This window comes from Triturus cristatus, chromosome 4_2 (genome assembly GCF_964204655.1).
Source record: "Triturus cristatus chromosome 4_2, aTriCri1.1, whole genome shotgun sequence".
NCBI classification, from domain to species: domain Eukaryota; kingdom Metazoa; phylum Chordata; class Amphibia; order Caudata; family Salamandridae; genus Triturus; species Triturus cristatus.
Window position 1 is genome coordinate 985,840,520 of NC_140586.1, and position 15,253 is coordinate 985,855,772.

General features: G+C 46.3%; 1 protein-coding gene across 1 annotated transcript in view; it reads right to left on the reverse strand.

Annotated features, from left to right (window-relative positions):
- The window catches only part of LOC146839223 (uncharacterized), a 115,856-nt gene that overhangs the window by 21,956 nt on the left and 78,647 nt on the right, over nt 1-15,253 (reverse strand). Inside the window, exon 2 of the mRNA XM_085603234.1 lies at nt 1,662-1,725. The gene's annotated coding sequence lies outside the window, so the exon portion shown is untranslated. The remainder of the gene's footprint in view (nt 1-1,661; nt 1,726-15,253) is intronic.

Consider the following 15,253-nt stretch of genomic DNA (forward strand, 5'->3'; position numbering starts at 1 on the left):
CCTCGGGGCGTAATACAGAAGACTAGGACTATCAGGTACGTCTTCTAAGAATTCTCTTCTGTCATATACTTTTACATTTGATTTTCCCAAGCCCCTCAAAAGTACTTAGCTTCGGTCTTCTTTTTTCTGTCACCGGATGGCGTCAACGACCTCCAAATATCTGCTCGAGATCAACGGAGATGATTGGAAGTCTTCACGAAGGTTGAAGTGAATTCTTCGTCTTTTGTCTCAGAAATTCTTCAGAATCTCCTCTGTGCTTCTCTCGGAATTGTAAAAGAATTCTGACGTGGAAACTATTCAGTTACTCTGACGTTATCAACTAACTCTACAGCTGCTCTCTCTAATCTACTCAGGAACTCTAATCTCTAACTGCTCTCTCTCTGAATTACCTCAGTGAAGTGCGTCGTCCTCTAGGAGCGCGCGCCTCTCCTAACCTCGGAACACCTGTGGGGAGAAAGACTAGACTGCCGCTATGCTTCCAGCGCGGCCGCCATCTTGGAGTTCCTTTTTCTATTTAATTCAGTCCATGAATTTTCCTTTGCCCATCTGTTTAGTCTTGGGCGGCCGAAAGACCCCAACGTTGCTCCCATTGTCGCCTCTTCGTTCTCTGGAGGCCTGACAGCATCATTCTAGACTCCTCCCTCACTATGACTCACCAGATCAACCCTGTCGCCTCCACCTGTTTCAACCGCCTCCGCATCCTTCAAGACCTTCAAGTAGATCCCCCCACAAAGCCAGAAAGACCCTCACCCACGCACTCATAACAAGCAGACTGGAATACGGAAACGTCCTCTTAGCTGGAATCAACAAATCCCTGCTACACAAACTCCAGACCATCCAGGACACCGCAGCCAGACTCATCCTCGGCACCACCCAACACCTGCAAGACCTCCACTGGCTCCCGGTCGAGAAGAGAGTTACCTTCAAGCTACACACCCACACCTACAAATCCCTCCAGAACATCGGACCCAAATTCCTCACCGAAAGAATTTCTTTCCATGTACCCAAAAGAAACCTCTTCTGCGCTGACCTCGCCCTAGCTGAGACCCCGCGCATCCTCAGAACCAGAGCAGGTGGAAGAGTCTTCTCCTACATCACAGCCAAGGCCTGGAACGAGCTCCCAGTCAACATCACATGCTCCCCTACCCTTCACACCTTCAGGAAGAGCCTCAAGACCTTGCTTTTCGGCTGACCCGGGGCTGCCCCCTCCCACTCCTTGAGACAGTCACAGGTGAGTAACATGCTTTACAAGCCCCTGACTGACTGATCGATTGAGCTTCCATACCTTCAGGCCAACAGATAATAGATCATTCCAAATGTGGCAGAACAAAGGGGGAAAGGAGAGTTGTACCAAGTAGGTTAATTATAACAAAAACATCACACAATTTATTAAACTGGAGATAATTAGCCTGACCCTGGAGTATACTAACATTTGTAAGGAAACATGCTTAAAACAGCTAGCATAAAAACAAATAAGGAAGAGGACTACGTAAAAGCCATGTAATTGTTTTATTTTATTTTATTTTTTTAAGATCGTAAGCTATATAGCTTGAGAATGGTCTGGAGAGGGAGTCAAATTCTTGAAGCTGAAGAGAGAGACACAGAGAGAGACTTGAGAAGAAATAGAAGAAAAGGAAGCAGAAGGCACTAGGAAACGTTACCTAATGGTTATCTTGTTTATTCCTCTGAGGGAGGCAGCGCACCACCTGGCCCGTCCCAGAATACCTTGAAAGGAAGTAAAGAGACTCTTCAACCAAGAGCTTAATTTCATCAAACATGAATCACACTCCATCTCATCTTCCAAAACAACTGTCCTTAACTTACAAAGGAAAACAAACTCTTGTTCTCTACAAAACCATTGTAAAGCACCTTTGGTCTATGTATAATAGTATATTTTTCAAAACCTTTTTATTCGTCTGGTATCTACGACCAAACCCACAACACTCAACATCCTCCAAATCCAAACCTTGCACTACAATGGATTACTGACAGAATATCGACAAAGAAAATATCGAAGTACAAAGATATTGTGACAAAAATATCGTTGTCCATAATATCGGAGTCCTATCTACATAACGGTAAGTACAAAAATAGCGGGGAAAAAATATTGTTGTTAAAAATATCGTTTTTTAAAAATGTGTGAAAAATAATGTAAAGTAGAGTAAATACTACATATAATAAAGAAACAGTTACAATTATTAGAAAATGTTTAAAATTATGAATAATAAGGTGCTGATTCCGATCCTGTAAAACCCGGGTACGAATGGTCATACTCCCAGCAGTGGACAGAGACATGTGAGGGGTGGGGGCAGAGGAATACCAGCAGTGGACAGAGACATGGGGGTGGGTGCCTATCACTCCCAGCAGTGGACAGAGACATGTGACGGGTGGGTGCCTATCACTCCCAGCAGTGGACAGAGACATGGGGGTGTGTACATCATTAGCAGATGACCACAACTCCATGGGTGTATGTACGCATGCCTAATTTTCGACTATGTTGATAGTGCCATAACAACACATCACTGACAGCGGTGTCCCACTCCCATGAGGATGGATGTCTTTCCCCCACTGCATGACACACCACGTGGTTGTGAGGACAAATGACACATGCATACCCACCCCTGGCGGATGCAGCACAATACACACACAGAGATCATGCCACAAGACTGTATAGTCATGTCAATGCCTACTAAACTAGGAGAGCCAAAGGGAACACACACTGCCACGCACATCCCAGGACTGATAGGAATGTGCAGGTGCTGGGACAGCCACCAAGATATTTTCTCTCATGGAAGGAATAGGGTGGAGTTCCCACAGATACAATGCCCACAATTGTGAGTCAGGTGCCCAAATACCCTGCAGAACAAGTACCATATGTGTGCAATGCTGGGATTACACACATGCATAGTGCGGAAAAGGGACAATTTCTCCATGAAGGCATGGCAACATACTCAATACACAAGTACAGTGACTAGCAAGGATGGCACAGACGATGCAGCCGGAGACATTGCTGAGCAGGCATGGCCATAGTTGAAGGGATCCGTCACCAACAAAGGAAATGTAGACACAGGTCAGAACAACAATTGTGCAACTCCCTGCAGGGAAGATGTCAGGTGCCACAGAGGAAGGAACACTCCTTGGGACAATGTCTCCAAACACAAAGAGCATACACGACCAAAGATTCTTTGCAGAGACCTTGTGATGGCACGCAGATACCATGGTCCACCCCATGAGCATCAGACTACAACATTTCCCTGAAACATAACACATTACCACAACCCCAACTCCTGGAGCATCAGCACCAACATCAATACCTGAAATGCAATAGTGTTCAAAGTAAAAAGAAAATGCTTTATTCAGCATTAAATGAAAAATAATTAAAGGACACTATTTACAAAGGCCAATGGCCAGTCCAGATCAGAAGTCCTTGGGGGGACACATGGCCACGCGTCTCCCCTAGCTTGCCTGCACATTAGAACCCTCAGGTTCGTCGACTGGGGGGTGGGGGGGCATCATGTGGAGAAGGACCAGGCACCGCAGGGACAGGAGGTGTAAGGGTAGGTGTGGTGGGTGCAGGGCTGGACGCCTCCACCACAGGGGGTGGGGCAGCGCCAAAGGTGGAGGTGAGCTCGGCGCTGCACACTTCTGCCAGGGTGTCCAGAGTATCCCCTGCACCCGAAGAAACCACAGGCACAAAGGAGGGGGGGGGTGGAGGGATGGGGTGCAGAGCTACTGGGGGAGAGGGTGGACAGGGGGGGGACTCAACTCCTCTACCCATGGAGTGCCTTGCCCGTTTGCGGGCTGGTGAGCCAGTGGGGCTGAGGCCCAGCACAGCCAAGTAGCTCTCTTTGTCAGACTGTGTGGCAGGGGAGCCGAGGGGAGTGCCTTTGGAGGGACTGGGTAGTGAGGCATGTGGACTCAGACAGTGGCTGCGTGTATGCCTGTGTGCCCCAGACCCAGTGGGTGTGCCTTCAATCCCCTGAGTGTGCGTGCCAGGAGGTGTGCGCCTGCCCTTACGTGTTTGTGTGCTGCCTGTGTCTGGTGGGGTGCGTGCTTGGGAATGCCTGGGTGTGCATGGGACAGGCATGGGAGTGGGAAGTGTGGATGGTGCTGGGGTAGGGGGGGACAAAGCGCTGCAGGAGACTCACTGCTGCTGTCAGTGAAGAGTCCATGGACCTCAGCAACATCCGTTGGTCAGACATCGCTGCTGACATGCCCTCCATGAACGACACCATCTGTGTCAGCAGTGTGGTGTGGCCATGGAGGACATTCAGCATCAATGTCTGGCCAACCTGCAACTGCCGCTGAATGTCCACAGACTCTGCAGTGAGGGCAGCAGGGGGGACAGGGGCAGGGGGTACGGTGCCTGGCATGAAGGAGACATGGTGGTGCCCCGCACGGACAGAAGGGACCTGAGCAACTGGGAGGGCGGTGATGGGAATGGAGGGGGCGGTGACCGATGTTGTGCTGCTGCCAGGTGTTGTAGCAGCCTCCGCCCCCTCGAGGAGTTCAGCCTCGGACCCTTCAGCGTCGTAGTCGCCACCAGACAGGTCCTCCGCCTGACTCCCCTCGCCCTCCGTGCCACTTGCTCCCGCAGACTCGCCAGCAGTGGTGGCACCGGTGCAGGATCCCTTCTCCAGGTCCGTGCAGGTATCTCCCTCGGTGTCCTCCGATGATGCTGTGGGCAAGGTGAAGATACAGAAAATAATCAGTCACCTGTATACATCTGACACCTGAGTCCAAACAAAATATGTCACAGTGCATATCAGGAAATGCATCATGAGTAACATCTAGAATACTCCGCACATATGTAAGCCCTGCACTCCCCAGTTGGTTGACCCACCATGCCACTTGGAAACAAGGAAAATTAGGACACAACAGCAAATAACTTGATATCGAATTAAACTGAGAAGCTAGTGTCTGGGAACAGTTGAGCACAGCAAGACTATGAAGGCATGCCACCTCTTGTTCACTGTGAACGAAACAGTATTGGTGCACCCAAGGCCAAATAACAGACCTCAATGCTGAAGGTGTCCCCACACTCAGACCTGTGAGTACTTTGGAAACCCAAACAAAATACATTGTGATCCCTTGGGAATAACAACACTTTACACAATCTCCATGTTTAGAATGTGTGAATGTGCCACTTTGTGAACAGAACACACATGTGCCTGTATAAAAGAAGTCACACAATGAGGTGCACACAAAACTAAATTTACACAGTCATTGTATGAGCTGCCAGCCTTATTCAAATAAGCCACTGTTAGGAAGAAATGGGGTTTCAGTAAGTACATATACATGGCACCACGGCGGTCTGGATGACTTGACACTCGTAAGTTGGTATCAGCAACAACCAAGGACTTACCCAAATGCAACCACACTGTGGGAACATGTATATGTATAATCTGAAAACAAGTGTTATTCGAACTGTGCCTTCCTTTAAAATGTGGTACAAAAGGGGGTGGTGATGGTCCGTCCATCACCACCCCCTTTTGTACCGCTTTGTTCGCCATAAGTTAGCAGGGTATGCTCAGACGTGAGTCCCTTGCTCACTTTGCCACTGGATTCAAGCAAGCCTGGCTGAAGACGGCTGAAATGCCAGAAACCGGTCCTAGGAAGCTTGTTACCGGTCCAGGGAAGGCATGGCTTGGCAGTTCGGGCTGGACTGTTCCCATGAGGCACAGGGTCAGACTGATTTGCATATGGCCATGTCTGAACTGGGGTGGCAGAGTGGGCTAAAGAACGGTGATGGATCAAACCCAGATCTGTTGACTGGGTGTGAGTGTTTGATTGGTTCTGATGCTCCGTCCATCACCACCCCCTTTTGTACCGCTTCCTTTAAAATGTGCCAGCGTGTCCCCGGAAAGTGTAAAGGTGGTTTCTTGTGCACTTCCCTGGGAGACATCTATCAAGCAGGCACATTATTGTCCTTCACAACAAAACATCAAAGTCAAGCATTGAAAAAATTGAGACATGTTGACAAGTGTAGTGAGTGCCAAGGTACAAGACTTCTTGACTAACAACTTGAAACATGCAACCTGTCACATGGCCATCCGTACCATGATGACACAGTTGGCAACACATCTGACCCACTGACTGTCATGTGGAGTGGCACACATGTCCAAACACAGGACAATGCATAAGATAATGGGCCTGCAATTGTGTCGGGATAAGGGGCACCTGCACTGAGGAGACACCCTCATGGGAACCAAGAATGTCCACACAGATGTCAGCACACACAGACCAAACTACGTAGCTTCTGAACCACACACTGGTGGCAAAATTGGATGAGCATGAGCCATGTATTTCCATTTTTGACACATGCTGCAAAGCACAAACATTAAACCAAGCAAAACATGACTGAGTCACTGCATGTTGAGTGTCTGTCCAGACAATTATCACACACAGATCAGACCCGGCAAGGAGACATAAGGTTTGGACATGTAGGCCTTGCCCGCACAAACCCCCCATACCTGAGACAATGTGATTGAGACAGATCAAGAAGTTACATCTCTTAATATGGGTTTACTAAAATGTGCATCAAGATCTCCTGAATGTACTCCACATCACCTTGTGAGGCTGCCAACACATATTTGTGACAAACAACCATCAACAGATAGTTGTACATAGACACACAGGCACTGCCCAGTGTGAGGATGCACAAGCCAAATGGGGTCATCCTGTACAGTGGACACATGTAGCACACTTTACATAACTACAAATGAGGCCAGGGAACAATGCCACAGAGGCCAACCTATGCTGAACACACAGAGAATGGGCACAGTGTTGGATGACACACATGATTCCGAGGCAAGGGTGTCTCAGGGGACTGTAGTGGGCACACTGCTCCATGGTCCTGGAATGATCTGACTGTAACATGAGCAACCATCCCGGCACTATGCATATCTCCCACTCATGCACATCATGTCTGAGGCCACAACATCGGTCATGCATGCTGCAAATCTGTTCATTTGAAACCTCACACTCCTATGTTGAGACTCAGCATCAGTGTCAACAAATATGGACCCCCAAATGACTGAACAGGACAGGGCACAGGCAAGGTACCAACACATGCACAGACCACCCCCACACATGATGCAGAAATCAGTGTGCACTTAGACTAACTGGCAGCCTAGATGACCATGTGCAATAGTGATTACACACAGACCAGGGAACACATGTCAAGGAGGGGAAGGGAGGAAAAACAGCACTGGTTGACTTGGGGGAACAGAATATGCACTGCACATATAAACCCTGGCAGTGTATCAAGGCGACTGAGCACTTCCAAAAGCTGGTGACACACAACAAACACACATGTACCTACCCCCTCCTTGCTGCTGTCCCTCCTGTAACCGCCTATCCATGTCAGGGAAGACCACCGCCAGGACACGCTTCATCTGGTGGGTCAGGCGTCGGCGCCCGCCGTGGGGCGTGGAGGTGAGTCCTTCAGCTGGACCCGGGCGATCCTCCGGGTCCAGCACCGGATGTCCTGACAGCGTTTCCTTGTGGAAATATGGATTTTTCTGGTCAGTTATGTCCCCTATCTTGGACCCCAACGGTTCCATGTGCATGTCACAAGTACATGTATGTTCCCTCCAGTTCCAGTTATGAAGACGCAAATACATGTGCGTCCACCGTCAACATGTCCTTTGACAGATCCGCCATGTATAGGCCGGATATCCCATTCCTAAATATAAAAGGCCATCGGCTTTATATGGTTCACTTATGCCACTTTTCAGTCCAGGCAAGTAGGCCCTGATTCTGTCATCAAAACTCCTCTTGCCTTCTGCCTCTGAAAGCTCCAGCCCGAGCCTGCATCTGTGACCATGAACTTTGTCTCATTCTCTGCGCGGCTCACGAAGCCTGACATCAGCCTATTCTCTGCCAAGAACTGTATTTCACCTTCGAATTATCTGCCTCCCCCTCAGCCGATGCATTCCTGCCTAGTAGTTTAAGTAAACATTCTTCCAGTTACCAAGCAAAAAGGCCCATCTTCTCTGTCCTCATGCAAGTAATTCATAGCCCTGTTACCATGGAATATTCCTACCCCCTCGCATTCAGTGTAGACACTTAGACGCTTGTACACGCACGCACAGTCAGTATAGAATAGATTCTGTCCGAGAGTCCCTCTTTTATGGATAACATAGTTCTTTAAACATAGGATGTTAGATATGATTTGGGATTAGGTTGACTTGACCCCCCAGACTTCTCGTCTCCACATATAGAGCTAAATGTCAAGTCCCCGTCACCCCCTAGTTACACGTCAATTACACGTCATACTGCTGCGCGCGCATCAATGCCAAGTATTATCTTATAGATCCACCTATGTATTACATCATAACCAATCATGTTCCTTTTTACTCATTATTACACCCATTTTCGGTTACGCAAACCAAACGTCAATGTCCTTATCAATTGTTACGCCCACTGTATTCACTTCATTATAATGTATGTACTATAAAAGTTACTTCTTGTCAATAAAGTATGTACTTCACTTCCTGAACCCCCGTGGTGATGGAACTTGAAGCATCCGATTATAATCGATTATTGGAATAAAGCCCATTCCGAAACTCTAATATCACGGATTCTGCCTCTCATTTTACTGAGCTATTTTATAATGTTTCTGTATCAAATTCAGTCCCGGTAAAGGAATTTTTATTTACCACATGATGGCGCCCGAATAGGGACACTTTCTCATCTCACGCGCCGGCGGTGCGTTGCAGGCCCGGTCTCCTGCCACAGCAGGACGGACAATAACGCGTACCAGCAGGATTTCCTGTATCTCCCTCCGGTCAAGCGGGGGCGACTGAGACTGCGATCAACACCCAGACGAGGCGGTGAGAAGTGCGAAGTATCCCGACCAGAGCCTAGCTGAGAGAGCAAGATCCGAGGTATACAGAGACCCACCAGTCCGAAGTCAAGCCCAGTGTCCGACGAGTCGAGTCGAGTCGAGTCCAGTCCGGTTCAAGTTCAAGTTACTGAGGCCTTCCGTTTCCGAAGCTACCCGGTGAGTACCATTGCTGGGGAGGCATTTCTGACGTGCACATAGGTTGTGCCGGTCAAGACGGGTTTGGGTACACAAATCCGGTCTGCACTGTTTTAGCAGTGTATCTGTACTGTTTAGCAGTATATCAAGTATTCCGAAGTATTCCGAAGTATCTAGTTATTGTCTAGTTATTGTCGAGAATTAAGCTTGGTGATTAGTTATGCAGACGATCATCATTGTTGTTTCAGTTAAAGGTTTAATGTTAAATGTTTAAAGTGTTTAAGTATGTTCTGTATATCGTGGTATGAATGACTGTTCATTATCGTGTTTATTGTATTAAGTCTGTTCAAATTCAAGTATCAGGTCAAAATCAAGTATAAGGTCAGTTCTCAATATGCCGCTCTTTTCGAAATTAAGACAAATCACTACCAGAAAAGGGGTTCTCGAAGAAGCCGTCCCTATTCCTCCTAGGGACACTCCAGGGCACTTTATGTATCACAAACATGGCTTAGACGCTATATTATTTCTTGATTTATGGGTAGACTATACCAAGGGATTACCAGAAAGTCAGAGGTGGCCCACAGCGGGGACCTGGGATGCAGAGTGCATCATGAAAGTCGAGGAAGAGTTATGGAAAAGAAAAGTCAGACAGTCACAGAAAGACGCCGTTGAATTATGGCGTAAAGAATCACATAGACAAACAGAAAAAGCACGTAGACAGGAAGAGAAGAGTAAAGAGAATTCCAATAAAGTTCGAGAGAATCTATTAATTGAGGAAGGTATCCGAGTGAAATCAGAACAAGTAGACAGACAAAGAAATGCCCTTATGAATGGTATGTATCCCCTTCTGGCCGAAGGATTACCTAAGGCTACTCCAGAGATACCGAAAGACTTGCCACCCCCATTATTCCCAATCAAGGTACATCCTAAGGGGCATCCTAGAACCGCAGAAGATGTTTTTCTTTCCTCATATTTAGATGACGCAGCTCCCGAGTATGCTAATTCCGCCCCACGTAGACCGCATACCAGGGAGGTCCAACGCCAAGATCCAGCACCCGTATCCCTGCAGCAACAAATCGAGTCACAAGTTCCGGCAAGCACATCTGTTTCTGCATCTGTTCCTACAAGTACTTCTATAGCTGAGTCCACACCTATAGTTGCTGTGTCACGTTCGACGAATCCTTTCACACCCGACGCCCCAGACGGGGCCACGGGAGGTGCTACCAATATTTTTTCTACGCCACCTAGAATAAATAAACTTATTTTCCAAGAGTCAGCGCATTCACGTACACCCAAATTCGTAAGTGATCGTACGCTTAAGGAACTTCTTATAGATTGTAGATATGACCCGGTGCTCGGTAAAGAGGACGAAATGATCCTGGCATCATTACGTATCAGACGAGCCGCAGGGTATTTAGCGAAGCTACCAGGAATGACTGCGCATCTAGATAAAATATATCATTTTGTTCAAACAGGGCGAGATCCAGAATGTATTAACAGAGCTATGGAATACCAGAAAGTAGAGATACAGGGGGAACTGTTGCGTTTCCTCATAAACTGTGTGATCAGAAATCAAGACCGACCGGGGGTAGATCCGGAAGCAATGAAAATTCTTACAAAATGGAGCCAGAATATATCAGAAGGGAGACACGATAAGCAAAATTGTATAATAGCCATGTGCCGAAAGATCCGTAAAGAAATAGAACGCCTACACGAAGAGAGATTAGAGACAGACGAGTTCGAGCAAAGCGAGGAAGAAGGGTCAGGACTGCCCGCCGGACAGTCAGACACCATAGCCTATGTAGGTAGAGGAAGATCTTGTAATAGGAATCAGACTAGATGTCATACTGACCCAATACGTCCAATATGTCCAGATAATGACAGGAATTTCCAAATACCTATAATTAACATAAGGTCTAACGAGCATTCGTTCCAAACCGCCGACAAACTACTCCGAGAACGAAGGGGTTATCATTTTCTCGATTCTATGGATGAACAAGATTTAGCGAGGGCAGCTGTTCATTGGGTGGACAGTCCCGGAAAATATAGTGATGAGACAGTAGTACGCACATTTTTGAATCTCACCCCAGATGAGCAGAGGTTAGCTGGGATTTATATGATTCAACAACTCATTATACTATATCAGAGTCAGCATTCGGACCCTGGTCCCTTACCTGACATATTGACTGAATTGCTTATGAATAAATGGAGAGGTCCAGGTACCAAATTAATTAAAGAAATTCTAGTATCTAGAAAGCAGTATATTCTTTTTGTATGCTCAGAGCATGTCTCATTGCCTGTCAAGGAAAGAACGACGTATCACCTGGATAGACAGAATCCCTTACGAGAAGTACACCCAATAAAAGGCGAGGACAATCAGTTTAAACGTGTATTTGTATATACGCCTATATCGAAAATAGAATTGTTAGAAATGAAGAAAGTAGTACCCAGTCATGACAAGGACCCAGCGGGTTTTCACCGAGAAATTAAAGACATGTTACTCATGGGAGAGTATACCTACCCCGACATTATGACAATATTAAAGGTGTTGATGCCTGCTGACATTTATGAGAAACTCAAGGAAAAAGAGTGGGAGGTAGGTGATCAAAAGATAGAATGGTCAGCATTAGAAGCAGAAGAAAGGGCCCGAGGTCCAGGTTCGGGGCTTGGGGACAAAACTAAAGCACTACCAGGTCTACTAGTACAGGTACTGCCACGTTTATTAACTACGAAAAAGGAAGATTGGGGTACAATATCAGCCTGTAAACAGAAGCAAGATGAAGACACTAGCGATTACTATGCCCGATTCGAGAAATGTTTTGGTATAAATAGTGGCATAAAAGCAAGTAGCGAATCATACCCGCATCTGTTTGTAACAAAATTAGTGGAAAATGCCCTGCCCCCAGTAAAGAATAGAGTATTAAAATTCGAGAGTACCTGGCAAGGTAACACTCCAACACAAATGTTACAAATGTTACAGTACCACCACAATAGAATTAAAGAGGAACAAGAACATGAACACAGACGCATGAAAGACACGAAAATGAAAATGCTAGTTTCCCAGACAGTTCCAGCTGAAGGACATAAAAAGGGTATGACACATTCCGATTCAGCAGGACCTGTAAAAGGGACATGCAATTATTGTAAAAAGCCAGGTCATTACGTACACGATTGTCCAGTGCTAAAACATAATATCGCCATAGGTAAAACACAAGAAAGATCACGGCCACTAAGACAAGATCAGAATGAACAAGGAGCTACGCAGCATGCCCAGGCCATGCCAGCCGCACAACAGCCAATACAGTTTGTGCCAGCGGCACCACCGTTGCCTGTTGCTGCCACACAGACAACAACACGACAAATGTATCAGACTGCACAGTATGAATATCCGGAGTATCAACGTTACGCATGAACTAGCCTAGAGAGGGAAGTTGACTTACCCCTTATCGAGATTCCTGTAGATCAAGAAGGACCTTATGTACATAGTGAATTATTAGGTCAAGATAGAAAATTTTTACTCGATACAGGGGCAAGTCGAACAACTATAAAACGAAGTGAAGTCCCAGGGGCACCCCTCTCAGGCTCACAGAATATTTCCCTTGGTTTTTCAGGAAAACCTATTGTTAATGAAGTGTCACAGCCTCTTCCACTTACGATAGGACCTCTGACCCGAACTACAGATTTATTGCTTACTAAATCATGTCCAGAAAACTTGTTAGGAATAAAAACGTTGAAAGCCCTAGGAGCCATAATATGTTGTTCTCCGGAAGGAGTAAGGTTGTTTTTACGTGATTTTAAAGGTCACTATGTATCTAGAGACATGGATCCCCGACTGCAGACTTTACCTACACATCTATGGGCACAAGGCCCTACTGATGTTGGTTGCATGAATATTACACCATATCGAGTCACACTAAAGGCAGGAGTGGTGCTACCACGAATGCGACAATACAAGTTACCACCAGATGCTGTAACGGCTTTACTACAAATCATTGACGAGCTTATTGCCCAAGGAGTAGTTGTAGAAACAGACTCCAATGTATGTAATTCACCGATAATTCCGATTCTTAAACGAACAGATCCTACAGCTCCGCCAGTATATCGATTGGTTATTGATCTGCGCGAGTTAAACAAATGTATTGTGCCACAATTTCCTGTGGTCCCAGATATCTCGTCATTATTGACAGCTATTGATTCCGAAGCAACATTGTTTACTGTAATTGATCTCAAAAATGCCTTTTTCAGCGTCCCAATAGATCCGGAAAGCCAATATTTGTTCGGATTTAGTTTAAATGGGCGTAGCTTTAAATTCACCCGCGCACCTCAAGGATTTACAGAAAGCCCCAGCATCTATAGCCAAGCACTGAAACGAGAACTAGACAGTATCCACATGCCAGTCAACACTGCCCTGCTTCAATATGTCGATGATCTGCTGATCACCGCTAGAAGCGAATCCGAATGTGAGAAAGCATCACTGACAGTTTTACAATTTCTAGCCGAAAAGGGGCACAAGGTGTCCCCTTCTAAGCTGCAATTCTGTGTCCAGCGAGTTATTTATCTTGGTCACTCGCTGTCCAAGGAGGGAAGGCAGCTTACACCCGACCGCATTCAGTTAATTGCTAGCATGTCAATACCCAAGACACAGAAGGAGGTGCGGGCTTTCATAGGCCTCACTTCATATTGTAGACAGTGGATCCCTCAGTATGCATTTTTAGCAAAACCACTCATTCAATTGACAACACAGGAGGCAGCCACATCGACTGTCCTCCCTTGGACTCAGGAACATACACAAGCTTTTGAAAGCTTAAAGAAAGCTTTATGTCAAGCACCCGTTTTAGCAACGCCATGTTACAGAAAACAGTTTACACTCTTTGTTACAGAACGCGAAGGTACGGCCTTGTCAGTACTCACACAGGAACAAGCAGGATCACACAAACCATGTGCTTATTTTTCTAGTACATTAGATCCCGTAGCTCAGGCTCTGCCTGCGTGCCTGAAATCAGTGGCAGCGACAGCATTAGCAATCAGACAAAGCGATGCCATAGTGTTAGGACATCCATTGACAGTTCAAGTACCACACGCAGTAGAGGTTCTTGTAAATAGAACGCAAACACAACACTTGACTGTAGCGCAACTTACAGGATACGAGCTTACATTGTTTCAGCCACATATAGAAATCAGACGCTGTAACACATTGAATCCTGCCACACTTTTACCAGTAGTCGGAACAGACCCACTAGCCCATGACTGTATTGAAGTTATTACAATAACAACAAAACCCAGACAAGACTTAACCGATGTCCCATTGTCAGATCCAGACCTGACCTTGTATGTAGATGGTTCATGCATGAGAACAAGTACAGGAGAGTTAGTAGCCGCCTACGCAGTCACAACAGATACTGAGGTCATTGAAACTAATCATATAACTACTTTGTCAGCTCAAGCCGCAGAACTTATCGCTCTGACACAAGCCTGTATTCAAGCCATGAATAAAAAAGTCAACATATACACTGACTCACGTTATGCATTCGGAGTTGTACATGACTTCGGCGTGCTGTGGCGAGAGAGAGGTTATTTAACTTCCCACGGTGCCCACATTCAGCACGGACCCCTCATTCATGCATTATTAGATGCAATACATCTACCCACTGAAATATCAATTATGAAATGTAAGGCTCATACGAAGGTTACTGATATCATTTCCCAAGGCAATGATCTAGCCGACAGAACAGCTAAACTGATTGCTCAAACTCAAACCCCCGACATGACAAAGACAATAGTCCCGACACCGACACATTGTATGACAGTTAAAGATCCTACTCTTGACGTAATTGACATACAGACACATGCTACACCAGACGAAATAAAGAAATGGACTGAATTAGGAGGGATCCAAACGGACCAAGGATGGATGATGAAGGAAAGGTCTGTATGGTTCCTTCCTGATTCAATGGTCCAAGTCATAATTAACACTATACATAGTCCAGCACATTTAGGAGAAAAAGCTATGCTAGACAGCATTCAACACATTTGGTTCAATAAACATTTACGAGCAGCAGCAAAACAAAAGGTCCGTACCTGTATGATCTGTTGTCAGTTCAACCCAGGAAAAAGCGTTCCCGTAGAACAGGGTGGATTTCATACCCCTAATCATCCTTTTGAAGTACTCCAGATGGATTATATCCAGATGGAACGATGCAGAGGATTCAAATATGTTCTCGTAGTTGTCTGCGCTCTGTCCCGTTGGACGGAGGCATACCCGGTTTC